The following is a 15,739-nucleotide window of genomic DNA, read 5'->3' as shown; positions in this document are numbered from 1 at the left end:
GTTGAGGAGCAGATAGCGTCTGCGGAGCCCGAATAAACTTTCTTAAATCCGCACAATTTAATCCCAAAGAGATCAGGCACTTCGGGGATATGGCATTATTTTGGTTTTGACGTTACAGACGTCCAACAAGAGAGTTTTGTGCAAGACCTGTCATGGTACAGCGACAGTCAAAACATCCCGCAGCAACACCACAAACCTTCGCATGGCACGGGCGCTGTCCTGCTGTCCTGTCCCCTGTTTATTTTATTAATGCTACATTGTCGTCGTCGTCCCCGATTCTAGTGAACCGGTCCCCATTGTGGTGCATGTACATTTGTAATGATTTGTCTGAGCGAGGTCCGCAAAATTGTACCGAGATCCGAGAGCCATCATTAAAAAAAAAGCTTACACCAGGACCCGTGGTGGGAAAATAGCCGGCCAACAAGCTCATAAACATTAAAGTTAAAGTTATGAGCTTGTCTTAAACCTCAGACAATATGATCTCTAATAATTGATAGCCTAATTCTGTCATCACATCTGTCAAAATGTAGCCTACACTTATGCAATGCATATGCTTTTATTTGGTTACAAAAATCCCACCCGTGTGAAGTGAGGGGCGCTCTTATCATCGTACATCATCATGACGTAAAATAGACACTAGGCCTATTTCTTTGCTCAGACAATGACATAAAATTGTCAATGGGAATTTAATGTTTGTGTAGGACGTTTGTGAACATACGTGCACTGGATTTAGGAGGGGCTACTGCCCCTCAAAAACAAATAAATCAATTGAACATAATATCTAAATGTGAATATTAAATGAGAATCACAATATTGTGCTCTGATGATTAGATAACTGTAGCCTAATAGCACTTGCACTTAAATAGAAAGTCTGGAAATTACATTGCATTTATGGTCTGTATCCAGAGAGCTATTTACAATTATTTCTAACATTACAATTTTAACACACATTCTTACAGGTCAATTTGGTTAGTTAGCCTACATTATTTTGAGCTGTCTCACATCCTGTGAATCCTGACATCACTGCCTGGTAAAGTAAATGAATGGTATGCCATTTGGTATAATGTTTCATTACTTTTTAAATGGACACAGTGAATACTAAATTGAAGCTTTACTTTTTAAGTGGTGCAACCACTTCATTATGGAGCTTTGTGTGTCTGTGGGTGGGTGGCTGGCTGGCTGGCTGGGTCTGTCCGAGCACGAAAATAGAATTTGGTTGGTTTTCACAACCAAGTGTCACTGTTGCGCAGCCTAACTGTATAGGCCCTATATGATGATTTTAGGTGTGACATTACTGTACAGTGACTGTACAGTACAGTACAGTACAGTACAGTACAGTACAGTACAGTACAGTACAGTACAGTACAGTACAGTACAGTACAGGGACCGCCTGGGGACCCACACACGGTAACTCATTCTCGACCGTTTCGGACACGGGGCGGCTCGCCTAAACCGGGCCGGCACCCTGGGCACGTTCCTGTGGGTCTGGAAGTTTCGGGGACCCCCCCGGGGGCGCCCACACGGAGTTGCACCACTTACTTCACACGGGTGTGATTTAAAAAAAATATATCGCGAGTCAAATCGCAATCGCAATATTGGTCAGAAAAATCGCAATTAGATTTTTTCTCAAAATCGTTCAGCCTTAGTAAGAACCCAATTTTTTTGTTATAATACAGTATACATTCAAGTCTATATTTTGATACATATCATGGGCACAAAGTCATATCAAAACAATGTCCTTGGATGAGTTTTTTATCAAAACTGTTTCTTCACAACAGGTTTTTGAGATACATGCATGAATAGACACGGTACTGGTAAGACTATGTAAACATGGTATATATCAAAATGTGCGTTAGAATGTCTAATTTTACCCCAAAAAAGAATTGAGTTTATATGATGTTCCATTTCAGAGCTAGGGGGACTTTTAGCTGGATAGGTCAGATTGATCATGACTGACCATGCTATTTATAGATGGCAAAATATCTACAGTGGTACATGTGAGAAACTTTTTATTTTATTTTAATTGAACTAGACAACTCACCCTTTAAAATGAGATATTGCATGGCTATGTACGCCCAGCAGAAAAAAAGTTATTTAGAAAATAAAACTTCAACCGGTCATAACTTTTTTTGTTGTCCTAGAAACACTACCCAGTGTAAATGCAGGCTCTTTTAAATGGCTTCCAACACCACAACTAAACATTTTATCAACTCAGTTCATTTTTTTCCTGGAAGCAGACAAGCCAAGCTTTCTCTGAAGGTCTTTCGTTGTCACACATTCACAGCAGAGAATTTTCAATAAATCATTCAAAAACGCCATTCTGCCATAGAGAAGTCTAAAAACTATATAGAAATCCTTGAAACTCTCAAAGAGTTAAGGCAAACACCAATGTTGATGAGGTGCTGATCACGGCAGGTAATAATGTTGAGAAGGATGAGGCCGCACAACGATGAAAATAAAGATTTATAAAAAGGTGCAGGAAACCTTGGGGCGCCTGCTGGCCAAGTGGTCCAGGTGCATGCCACATATGGGCTTTGGCCTGACAGCGCGTCACATGTTCGAGTCCCAACGACCTTCGCTGCATGTCTCTCCCCTTGTCTCCCTCCCACTTTCCTGTCTGTCTTCATTAACTCATCCATCGCCAAGGACTTATTTAACTTCTTTTTCATGATGTCCTGGAGCGCCAAGGACGTGTTTTTCGTGTTTTATAACATGGTAAAAAATAAAATAAAAATAAATAAAAATAAAATAAAATAAAAGATATAGGGTGGCGGTCTGGGCCTTTTGGCGCCCCCTGGTGGCGATGGATGAGTTAATAACTATCAATAAAGGCAAAAAGAAAAAAAAGAAGAAAAAAATAGAAAACGTCTCGACAACAGTCTTCCTCAGGGTTGGAATGCATTTAACACATGTTCGGTCTGTAACGGATTCAGAAACGGGGCCCTTATGGCGTACATCATACATGGGCAACTGGCGGCCTGGGGGCCACATGCGGCCCCCACCATCACTTTCTTCCTAACCGTTTTTTTACAAAATCATGTTGATATGTATATTGACCAAAAAGAAATAAACATATAGGGCGCTGGTCCTTTAAGAAAAGCGTATGAGGGGTCTAACGTAGAACAGGAAGGGTGCAGCAACAACACTGCATGGACTAACCTGTCATATCATCTACAACCAATGTAAACAAAAACTAGAAAGGTCGCAATTTTAAAAAATTGCAAAGTGTGGTTGCCGCAGTCGTTACATAGGCCCCTCCCACTAACGTTGCTAGCCAATTACAATTTCCAGTCACACCTGTGATCATGTGTAAGTAATTCAGAGGGTATTTGTGCCCCCCAAAAAAAATATCTGCAACAAACGGTTAATTATTTTGCATTTGCGGCGCCCCCTATGGATGAAAATGGAATTGCTTTTGGCTTTTGGTTGATTAAACCACCCGCGATATCTGATTCAAATTGAAAGTTGGACATTTGGTTTGTGATTTGTGGCGTTTTTTGTAAAATAGGCCCCTCCCACTAACTTCGGAAGCCGATTACGGCCGAACGATACGCACTATCAAAATTCCGCCTGTGATGTTTTCAACGGAAAGGTCCAGAGATCATGTGTACCGATTTTTGTGAGATTTGGACAAAGTTTGTAGGAGGAGGAGCAAAAAGTGTGTTTTGGAGAAAATTAAAAATGGCGGAAAATCTATCATGACGCAAATGGGCGTGGCCTATATGGGGAGATGCGTCATGACCCAAGGAATCCAGGGACAAAATAATTTTGAGGCCGACCGATGTAATTATATGATAATTAATTTTCGTAATTATTATGAACCTCCCTGCCAAGTCTTGTAACTATAGCTATTATGGTGTCAGAGAAAAAAATACTTGAGTTGGACTTTTAGATCTTCCCATGTTAAGTGAATGGGGAAAATGAATTCACTAATTAATTAATATCAATTAAACTATACAACATTTATCTATAGCAAGCACACCATTCCCGATGAAGTCGGTCGATTTGACATATGGCTCAAGTGCTTACAGTCAAAACTATGGGAGGAGTAGCGTTTCAAAAAAAGTCTTACTCCAGTAAAAATAAAGTGTTACAATTACAATAGTCTGGCAACCACACTAATAATAAATAAAGTGTTACAATTACAATAGTCTGGTTGCCCACACTAATGAATGAAAAGAAAGGTAAGGGGAACAATAGTATGGTTGCCCATAGGCAACCACACTAATAAAGTGTTACAATTACAATAGTCAACCACACTAATAATAATAATAATAAAGTGTTACAATAGTCTGGTTGCCCTTTGGGCAACCACACTAACTAGCTTTGGGGATGCGTCAGAGCTGGATTCCTGAATGGGAAATTCTGGGCACAAGCCCTGCAGGGCCCAAAGAGCATGGTGGCACTGTAGAAAATTAGGCCAATTAAGGCAAAGGCATTCACCCTGGAAATCTTAATTATAGCAGCTCTCATATAAAGTTATGTATTGTTACATATACAAATAATAAAGTGGTGAAAGAACATAACCAGCTGATCAGTCAGTCTATCATATGATTCTAAAGTAAAGGGCCCCAGCACGAAAAGCTACTATAGTGTACCCGCATACGACCCGTTTTGAAATCGAATATAGCTAAAGTATAACATAATTCTTAAAACACCAAAAGGGGTTCCCGCCCGTCACTACACCATTGGTTCTCAAAGTTGGGGTCTCAGCTGGTCCTTAGAAGGGTATAGACACTAAAATCAGCCAGAGAATGAATCATTCATATACTGTACAGTACTATGCTGCGTGAATAAACATACAATTTGATAGCATACAGTAGATCACCCAGGTTTTATGGTTTTTCAATCCCCACACGTGTATGTATAAGTGTTGCAACACTTAAAATGTAGAATATGAAATTTTAACGGTAATATCGTATATCGTATCGATATCACAATATTTGGCATAAATACAGAGATATGAAATTTTGTCCATATCGTGCAGCCCTACTTGTAATCCAGAGCCCATAGAGTATAGACAGAGTTACGACAACTCTGTTGACTTCATGGGGCCAGTCCTCTTCTACATAGACTTCTATTGGCGAATAGGGACACCGGAAGTTTACAGAATCTATTGTAGTCGATAGGGCTCGCGCGAGTACATGAACCACGTGACCGGGCTGTTTTCTGCCCCCTCAATGTCGCAACTCTGTCTATACTCTATGGCTATGTTGTAATCCAAACGTACACGCGTGTGGGTATAGGGATAGGGTGGCCTGGCTGGGTGTATGACTTGACTACCTCGGCCTGAATGATTCAGCCCTGCAGCCCTGGTGTGAGATATGATCTGGACAACAGATGTCAATATGAAGTTGAGGATAACATTGACCACTTCTGTGTCTTAGTCATACTTCTCTCTCCTTTCTTTCGTAATCTTTTTTGTCATCAGACGGACAGCTTGGTCATATACTTCTCTCTTTGTTGACGTTTTTGTTAACTCATCCTCCTGCCGTTAACCCAGTGGTGGAAAGTAACTAAGTACATTTACTCAAATAATGTACTTAAGTACAATTTTGAGGTATTTGTACTTTACTTGACTGTATTCCAATACATTTACATCTACTCCACTACATCTCAGAGCCAACATTTGTACTTTTACTCCACTACAATTATTTGAAAACTTTAGTTACTAGTTACTTTGGAGATATACATTACTGTAACCACTTCAACCCTATATACATTTCGACCATTTGAAAATAGCTGATCTACAAGCTCACAATGCGTCGCGATGCGATGCATTGTGTGCGACCTCTCTTTTCTATTCAAATATGAATATAAACTGGAAAGGTTGCAATTTTGAAAAAGTGGAAAGTGTGGTTGCCGCAGTTGCTTACATAGGCCCCTCCCACTAATGTTGCTAGCCAATTAAAATGTCGCGTCAACCTTGTGATCATGCGTAAGTAATTCTGAGGGGATTTATCCCCCCAAAATCATGTTTTTGCAACAATTGGTTACATTTTTCACATTTGCGGCGCCCCCTATGGATGAAAATGGAATTGCTTTTGGAACTTGGTTGATTGAACCACCCAGGACATGCGATTCAAATTTGGGATGGTTTGGACATTCCGTTCGTGATTTGTGGCATTTTTTGTACAATAGGCCCCTCCTACTAACTTCGGACGACGATTACGGCCAAAGTATACGCACTACCAAAATTCTGCAGTTGGTCTTTTAATCTTTTTTAGGAGGAGCCAAATTCAAATTTGCAGGATTTTTTTCCCTGACGAAAATGGGCGTGGCCTATATGTGGAAATGCATCATGACCCAAGGAATCCATGGAAAAATAAATTTAGATTTGACGACTTACGGTTCAAGAGTTATAGGGAAAAACGCAAAGTGGGCTGTAATAGCACCACCATGAGGCCGACTGATGTAATTCCCTTTCAATTAATTTTCATAATATGGCGCTTACGGTCTCCAAGGGAAAGAAATACTTAAATGTAGTCTTCGATTTCCCCATTATAAGTCTATGGAGAACTAATTAATTAATATCAATTAAACTTTACAACGGATCTCTTAGCAAAATACAAGCACACGGTTCCCGATGAAGCCGGTCGATTTGACATATGGCTCGAGTGTGTGCGGCAAAAACTGTGGGAGGAGTAGTGCGGCAAAGTATCCAAATGTACAATAACAATAGTCTGGTTGCCCTGTTAGGGCCCTGTTAGGGCAACCACACTAACTAAAACAAATTGCGCGATTGAATAAGAGTTCTAGCGGTTAATCAACCCGGACGGTAAATCCGCTAATTTGGTATGGAACGCTCTGCGTGTTTTTTTTTGTTTTTTTTTCAATGACGAATGGATACGTGTCTTCATATACGGTAAGAAAACAGCTTGTGCGAAACTCTGTGGCCCTCAGGTTAATATCAGAATACTGATATAGTATTGATTTCAGCTAATACAAAAAAATTATTCAGTATTTCATTTTCAATTAAACTATAGCAAAAATAGCTGATCTACAAGCTCAAAACGTGCCGCACTGCGTAGCGTATGCCGTAGAACAATTGCTACCATCTTGATGCCACCCCATGGTAACTGAATTAGACATAGTCTAAAATCAAGTTTATCTGGATTAACCTTGTTACAGACTCTACATAATGGCCCTGTGTAAACGGAGCCAGAGAGCAGATAAGAGACACAGCAGAGAACACAGCCTGAATACCAGAACTACCAGTGCATTCACCAAAGCATTGAACCAACATTAGTTCAACTAAATATATTGCATTATACATACTAGTATTTAAAGGACCACTTCACCACTTTTCAACATCTCTTCATATAATTGGTCCTCACTAATGTTCATGATAAAACACCACCATTTTTTCCTACTCAGTCTGTGTCTCATAGGAGGGCTTTGGGCAGTTCGGACACCCGTCCACCAGTGACATCATCATTAGGCAGATTTTTTTTAAAACAAGATTTGTTTTAAAATATATTTAGATTTTTATTATCGTGAGAACGATGGCTTCAACTTTTGCATTGCAACTTTTCAGAAAAAGAAAGCCTGCCGTTTCTATTAGCTTGGATTCACCAGCGATGATGTCACTGGTGGACGGGTGTCCGAACTGCCCAAAGCCCTCCTATGAGACACAGACTGAGTAGGAAAAAATGGTGGTGTTTTATCATGAACATTAGTTAGGACCAATTATAGGAAGAGAAGTTGAAAAGGGGTGAAGTGGTCCTTTAATATAACACAGTCCCAAAGAGGGCGGTGTTTGCTAGAGGTCCAGAAAACACAGGGCAATAGAAAGAAGAGCAATGAGTGATGGCTATAAGATACATGGGGAAAACAGTGTTCAACCAGCCATAGAGACCTCCACAAGCCAATCTGTGACCTCCAACTCCCCCTCCCCGGCTTGGCTACAATTCATGTATTAACTTCTTAAGCCTGATTCATACTTATGTTGCATGCATGGATTAAAGTCAAATCAAATCCCACGACTGACATTTTTTGTAATTGACCAAGTAAGTCCTAATGTGCAATTTGTGAAACAGTGTGAAAGGCGCCCTCCACACTAGCGCTGTTTCATAAACAAATGACACAATATGTAAAATGTGGATTTTAGTAATATTGTTCCCGCTGTTCTACATACTGCCAACCAGGTGAAGAAATCACAGATTGAGGATTTAACCTTTGCTTTATATGAAATATCCGAGACAATTAAGAAGACGGGTGGCAGTGGCTCAGGGGTAGAGTGACCGGACTGCGGATGGCAACCGCAAGGTCGCCAGTTCAAACCCGGGCTCCCGCAGAGTTAGTGTCGAAGTGTCCTTGAGCAAGACTTTGAACCCCCAAATGCTCCCCATGTGCAGGTTAGCGCCTTGCATGGTTTCTTCCGGCATCGGTGTGTGTATGTGTGTGTGAATGGGTGAATGTGATGCACAATCTCTGTAAAGCACCTTGGATAAAGGCGCTATAAAAATGCACCATTTAAAATGCTTTTGAACATTTTTTTGTTCATTTGACTACTTCAAATGCTCTAATCGTAAAATAACCAAAAATATCCTACAAGCTCTCATTGAGAGCTTGTAGATAGACTAGTTTCGCTAAGCAACATGCCAGCATAGTTGATGGCTACTATGGAATACAAATCGGTCGGCAACTGAGAACTGCATGCACACACCAATAAGTGCAGATCTACAAGTTTTGTCCATGATATAACAATATAAAACAATATTGCCCAAGACTATTGTATACATTCAGTACCAAATAAGGAACCTACTATAAGTTGTGTTAACAGGAGTAGGTTACTCCACCAATTTATTAAAGAATATCCTTGCCACCTGGCTTAACTTGGCTGCACACCTGGAAAGTGGAAATTAGTGCAACTTTCGTTCATTTTTTAGCCCTCTATCACACAGAACTATGTTTTTTGTGTGCATATCACTACGCCCAAAAAAGAGTTCCACGTGATAGAGGGGTCAAAGTTGAACGAAAGTTGCGCTAATATTTTAGAAATAGGTCAACAATACAAATGACGTTAGTTTTGTGGATTCATTTACTTTTACTGCGTGGCCCCAGTGTCCCCCAAAAGATGACCGGAACTACTTAATATTGACCAAAACCAGAGCAGAACTCCTACCACGGGACTCAGGCAATCAATTAATACAGTTGCAACCACTATATTAAAGGTATTTCATACAGCTTAATGATTTTTATCCCACGATTTTGTAACCCATTTTCACCCCTGTGTCAATTATCTAATGTGATCCTGGGCTCTACACACCCCCCGCCAACCTGGGGAGACCAACAGACTTGAACTCATGCTTCCTTCATGCATGAGTGTCCAAGTTGCTCCTTTACACCTGACAGGGGGGAGATTCCCTGGTTGGACGTAGCGCATGGAAGGAACACGTTATTCCAACCAGTTCCTTTCCCCTCCATCAGGCGCAGAGATGGGCAGTATTTGAAATACATGTATTTGAAATACGTATTTGAAATACTTTTTTGTATTTTGTAATTTGTATTTTGCTGGGATGGAAGAAATGAGATGTATTTTGTATCTAGATACTTTCAGATCTAGTATTTTCTGTATTTCAAATACATAAAATACTTTTTAATGTAATTTTACACAGCCTCAGGTTTAAACTGTAGGGGCAAAACACATAACCTGACTCCGCCAGATGGGGCAGCAGAGAGTACACTGGGTTCCCCCCTCCTGCTCCCATCTGGGAACTCTCAGGCAGACTTGATGCCCGGCCACAAAACGGCCTGGCCAATCAGCAGCAGCTAGAGGCGGGATAGCCGCTGCTGATTGGCCAGGCCGTTTGAGGCCTGGCAAGGAACGGTGAGCACAGGGCGGGCGGAGCCGTGGGGGCTTTTTACGTTATTTGCGCAGTGAGTGTAACGCTGCTCAATGGTGAAATCTTCCGCCAACAGCGTACCTTAGTGATCAGAATCAAGGACAGGCCTATCGTAGTAGACATTTCCACCACGCGGAAACACCCCCCTTTCAAAGTGGGGGGACGGCGGGGGTGTGTATATATATATATATATATATACATATATATACATATATATATATATATATATATATATATACACACACACACAATTGAGGTTTTTTTTATCCTTGTGTTTGTATCTATAATTTCCAGGGGCTATGCTTAAGTTTGTGACTAAAGCCACAACACAGCCTCCCCACTGGGAGCACTGTTTATACCAGTCAGTCTGTCATACCATCCCTCCCCACTGGGGGCGCTGTTTATACCAGTCTCTCTGTCATACCATCCCTCCCCACTGGGGGCGCTGTTTATACCAGTCAGTCTGTCATACCATCCCTCCCCACTTGGGGCGCTGTTTATACCATCCCTCTACACTGGGGGTGCTGTTTATACCATCCCTCCCCACTGGGGACGCTGTTTATACCAGTCTCTCTGTCATAGCATCCCTCTCCACTGGGGGCACTGTTTATACCAGTCAGTCTGTCATACCATCCCTCCCCACTGGGGGCGCTGTTTATACCAGTCAGTCTGTCATACCATCCCTCCCCACTGGGGGCGCTGTTTATACCATCCCTCTACACTGGGGGTGCTGTTTATACCATCCCTCCCCACTGGGGACGCTGTTTATACCAGTCTCTCTGTCATAGCATCCCTCTCCAATGGGGGCACTGTTTATACCAGTCAGTCTGTCATACCATCTCTCCCCACTGGGGGCGCTGTTTATACCATCCCTCTACACTGGGGGTGCTGTTTATACCATCCCTCCCCACTGGGGATGCTGTTTATACCAGTCTCTCTGTCATAGCATCCCTCTCCACCGGGGGCACTGTTTATACCAGTCAGTCTGTCATACCATCCCTCCCCACTGGGGGCACTGTTTATACCAGTCTGTCATACCATCCCTCCCCACTGGGGGCGCCGTTTGTACCAGTCTGTCATACCATCCCTCCCCACTGGGGGCGCTGTTTATACCAGTCTGTCATACCATCCCTCTACACTGGGGGCGCTGTTTATACCAGTCTGTCATACCATCCCTCCCCACTGGGGGCGCTGTTTATACCAGTCTGTCATACCATCCCTCTACACCGGGGGCGCTGTTTATACCAGTCAGTCTGTCATACACAGACAGACACACAGACAGACAGACAGACAGACAGACAGACAGACAGACAGACAATAAATGTTTATACCTTATTCTGCTCTGTTTGTCTACTTAAAACTGTTTTAAACTGTTTCAAAACCCCCCATTTTTTCATGGGGGGCCCCCTTGCTACAATCATGCTTAGGGCCCCTTGGAGGCCAGAATCGGCACTGCATGTGCACATCTTGTTACCGGGGAAGACCGGGGGGTTTTCCAAATCACTGAATGCTCCTTTAATTGATAATCTATTCATCTTAGTCATTAGTATCTTGTTTACTTATCTTGTTTTTTATTGTTGGTTTAAATGTAAATTGGTGGTAGGCCTAATCAATCAATCAATCAATCTCTTTCTACATTTTTCTTGAGGTAGAAGTCAAAGTGGAGTGACAGTGATGAATCAGATGGCCAATCCATTCCTTTGTGGGTCCTGTTTGATACAGTTATAGCACATTGATTTGCTTAAAATATAAAGTGTATCATTCTTAATAACCTTCAATGTATTAGACATTCTGACAGGTCATTAATTTAATATTATGAATTTACATTATATACATTTTAATGAAAATGTATTTTCATGTATTTTCAAAATACAAAATACGTATTTGTATCTCAAATACATTTCTCAGACCAGTATTTGTATTTTGTATTTAAATACATTCTGTGACCCAGTATTTGTATTTTGTAACAAAATACATTTTCAATGTATTTTGCCCATCAGGCGCCCCGGCTGGCCAGGGGGAGGCAATTTAGAGACCAGGATTACTGCAAGTTTTTTGTGAGGGTACCTAGCCTATTTCAGTTTTCTGAATAAAACCCCCCTGCAATTGTCCAGTGGAAGACTGCAATTGACTGTTTCTGTTATCCACAATACTCCTTCCACCAAAACCTCCTGTTGCCTACTTGTTAAACCCATTCTGACCTGAGATCAGATTCTAAAAATGTCTTCTACATCCTGACAGTTTTCTGAAAAAGCTGTGTTTCTATGTCAGTCGTTCTTTGATTTTTCAAAAATAGCAGACCTACAAGCTCGCTATGAGCTTGTAGATCTGCTATTTTTCAATGGCTAAAGCATAACATAATGCTAACACCAAAAGGGGTTCCCGCCCAAAATGGGTTAATACATACCATAGGCTAGATAGAATAGTTTTGCTACTGTACCGTTGTGTTACACTGTAGTATGATGAAGGCATTCATTTATGTGGAGGGGGGGGGGGGGGGGGGCATAACAAGTTGAAATACGGAGATAAGAGGTTTCAGTCCTACAGCAAGGATGTGTGGCATTTGTGCAAGACACCCTGGCTGTAGTACTGTGCATACTGATACTGTCCTGTAGTATAATTGAATGACATTTCAAAAGGTGTAATGTCCCAGTTCACCATCACTGTACTGCTGCCCTCAGGACACTTGGCTTTGCATACTGGGTCACAAGGAGAAGAGGCAGGGAGGGAGACACACAAACACTTTGGCACAGCGCGGATAGCTGTGTGTGTGTGTGTGTGTGTGTGTGTGTGTAGGGGGGGGGCTGTAGAAGGGGTGCAGTCAACCAAAAAGGCTTTCTCAGAGAGAACTCTCAAGTAACTCTCACACACCATTAGGCTATGACACAGTTGCTGCTAACTGTGACGTGCTCTGTGCGTGTACGTGTGTACGTGCACGCACGCGCGTGTGTGTGTCTTCAAAGTGACAGGTACACCGTTAACCATATAAAAAAAAAATGAACTGTCCATTTAGGATTCATTAACCAGGGTTGGGACATACATAATACCACTTAAACCCTCTTTTATGCTTTCCAAATTGTTCATCAATAGTGAAAATAGCCAATCTAAAAGCTCAGGATGCAATGTGGTGTGTTTTCACCTATAATAACATGCTCAAAATAGGGATACCAGGGTGGAACCGGGGAAGTGGTTAAATGTTAATTGTCCCTGGGGGTTGCGATAGTCAAGTGGTTAAGGCTAAAGGCACGTACCACATTGGCTCTGAAGCTTGACAGAATCCCCTTTTTGAGTCCTCGGGCCAAGCGGGCCTTTGCTGTATGTCACTCCCTGACTTATCTCTCCCTGTTTTACGTCTCCTCATGTTGTGCTGCTCTAGCCCTAGCAGTACTAACCATTGATCCTAAAGTGACCTTTGGCAGTTCTCAGACTAGATGCACAATGCACATTAATTGGTTCTAGAAGTGCTTTGTTCAAAATAAATACACTGTTTTTGCTCCTCAAGTGAGAAAATGCTGACGTGCTGCAGCACTAACGACGGCCCTGCAGGCTGCAAATGAAGCCTAGTATGCAGCAGGCAAATTCCACGCAAACCCGTCAGGAATTTTTTAGATATTGTTGTTTGGGTCCAAAGTGTTGGAGCAACGGAGCAACATTGCCATCCTTAGAGCCCCACCGCTAGCGGAACTGAAAATAACCATCTAATTAGAAGTTATGCACAGTACTGGAGAGCACGATGCCATACCAACATGAGAATAAATAGGAGTGCCAGTTGTAGCCTCGATTAGCATGTTTTAGACAACACATTGTCCCCTCTCAACTCGTAGGAGGTTCGTGTATGATTAGCATGTTTTAGACAACACATTGTCCCCTCTCAACTCGTAGGAGGTTCGTGTATGCGGTGAGAGACAACGTGAAGGTGGCAGGAGTCACAGGGGTCGACGCAGAAAACAGAACCAGATGGAAACTGATGATCCGCAGCCTGTGGTGAACCCGATTCTCTGGGTCTCACTCTCAACCTCCAGTGTCTATTTCGATGGCAACAGTGCCTCAATCCACGTCATAATTTAGATGCCTGCGGTGGTGCAATATAGTAAATACTAGTAAAGTAGTAGCCAAAGAAAAGGAGGTATTTTACACTATATTTGATTCAGGTTTAGTTTATATAAATATTGAACTAATTGTGTAAGTGAGTGTGTGTATGTGTATGTGTATATGTATGTATGTGTATGTGTATGTGTATGTGTATGTGTATGTGTGTGTGTGTGTCAGAAAAATAAAAAATAATGGCCTATACACATTCACAATAATATATTGGTCAGATCGATCTGTCAGACTGTCAGTGTTTCATAGGCTATGAAATATAAAGTGAAATCTGACACATATAAAGCCAAAATAATATGGGCCAGTGTTCTATTACTGCTGGCATTCGTTTGCATGATCAAAGTCTGATTCACTTATACAATTGAGCAGTGAACACAAAAGAAATGCATTCAATGTTCCATCCATTTGTACATTAGTCTGATGAGAAAAGATAGCCTGTGCTTACAAGCAGCATGTGAGCAGCTGTGTGAAAAGGATGGACAGTGATTTCCTATTGAAGTGGATGTTTAATCTTAAAATCATAGCTGCAGAAAGTGCAGATTGTGAGTTAAGAATTACAGAGACAGCAAACAATATCAAATAGTTCAACCTGGTGTCTCTAGTTTGGGCAAAATGTACCAAAAACATTCTTGAAATAGTGCAAATACCTTATCTAAGCATTGTTACATGTGAGCTTGAGTGATTAATCAATGCTATGTTGGGGTCTGTACTCTGTAGTCCTACATTCCAGGTTGCCACATAATGAATCTAACAGAGTAGTGTGTGAATGGGTATATTAGATTAGTGTCAGACTCAGAACAGAAGCATGCTCCTACTGTTATACCTCGCGAGCTCTGTTCCATAATCCCTACAGTGAGAATATTGAGGGTTTGCAGCTTTGCACTGCAGATTGTATTACCACAGCACAGATTCACACATTTGCTAGTGTCCAACCTGAAAAGCTGTGCAAAAATTACACTTGTGTGAAGTGAGGGGTGCTCTTATCCAGTTGTGTAATGGTGTTTTTGAGTGGTGTAAACCACTCCTACAACTGGCTTTGTTAGTTTGTCTGTCTGTTCGTACCAAAAAATGAGCATGGTTGCTATGGTCACCCAGTTCACACGGGTGTGATTTTATTACGTCAGACATTACGTCAGACTACAGCTGATCAGTCTATATAAGACCTTACACCACTCAGTTCACACGGGTGTGATTTTTTTTTCTTTTTCACGGCACCAAAGCAATTTAATGACGACACGTGCACGCATGTGCGTGCGTCTACATGTGCACAGAAAGCTATAGTCGAGTGCAGAGTAATCTAGTAAGAGAGTGGCGACTAGCGTTGACTCCCATTGTAACAATGGAATGCGGAAGTGCTCATTCTATCTCAATGGGATAGTTCCAATGTTTGGAACTATAGCCCATACTATAGCACCCCGCTTTGCGGTGAGAACAAAGCGTGTCGCCACTCTCTTACTAGATTGAGAGTCAACTCGCGACAAATTAATGAATTCAAACGACCATAAAACAAAACAGTAAGAACTTCTGTAGTCTGTAGAGTGTGTTGTTACTGTTGTTACTAGCGCCATAATACTGTGTTGAAAATCTACTGGTTTCCGACATGTCAACTCACACAGACTAGCTACAGTAGGTACTTAACAGGTCACACATGGACCATTGATATGTACAAGTTGTGTCTGCAGCTTTTTTCCACTTTTTTCTCACCTCCGTCTTTCAGCAGCCTAGCTGGGATTGGAGATGCGTTCTAGCGTGTGCGCCGCACTGTGCTGTACCTGCTTCCGCGCGTGGAA

At 41.8% G+C, this 15,739-nt stretch overlaps 1 protein-coding gene across 1 annotated transcript in view; it reads right to left on the bottom strand.

The window, feature by feature from the left end:
- Positions 1 to 15,739, bottom strand: part of diaph2 (diaphanous-related formin 2) — a gene marked incomplete at its 3' end in the record, with an annotated part of 255,964 nt that overhangs the window by 222,590 nt on the left and 17,635 nt on the right. The gene's annotated exons all lie outside the window — the stretch shown is intronic.

This window comes from Electrona antarctica (genome assembly GCF_951216825.1).
Source record: "Electrona antarctica genome assembly, chromosome: 1".
Lineage (NCBI taxonomy): Eukaryota > Metazoa > Chordata > Actinopteri > Myctophiformes > Myctophidae > Electrona > Electrona antarctica.
The sequence above is the reverse complement of the archived record's forward strand: the minus strand, read 5'-3'. Positions and strand labels throughout refer to the sequence as shown.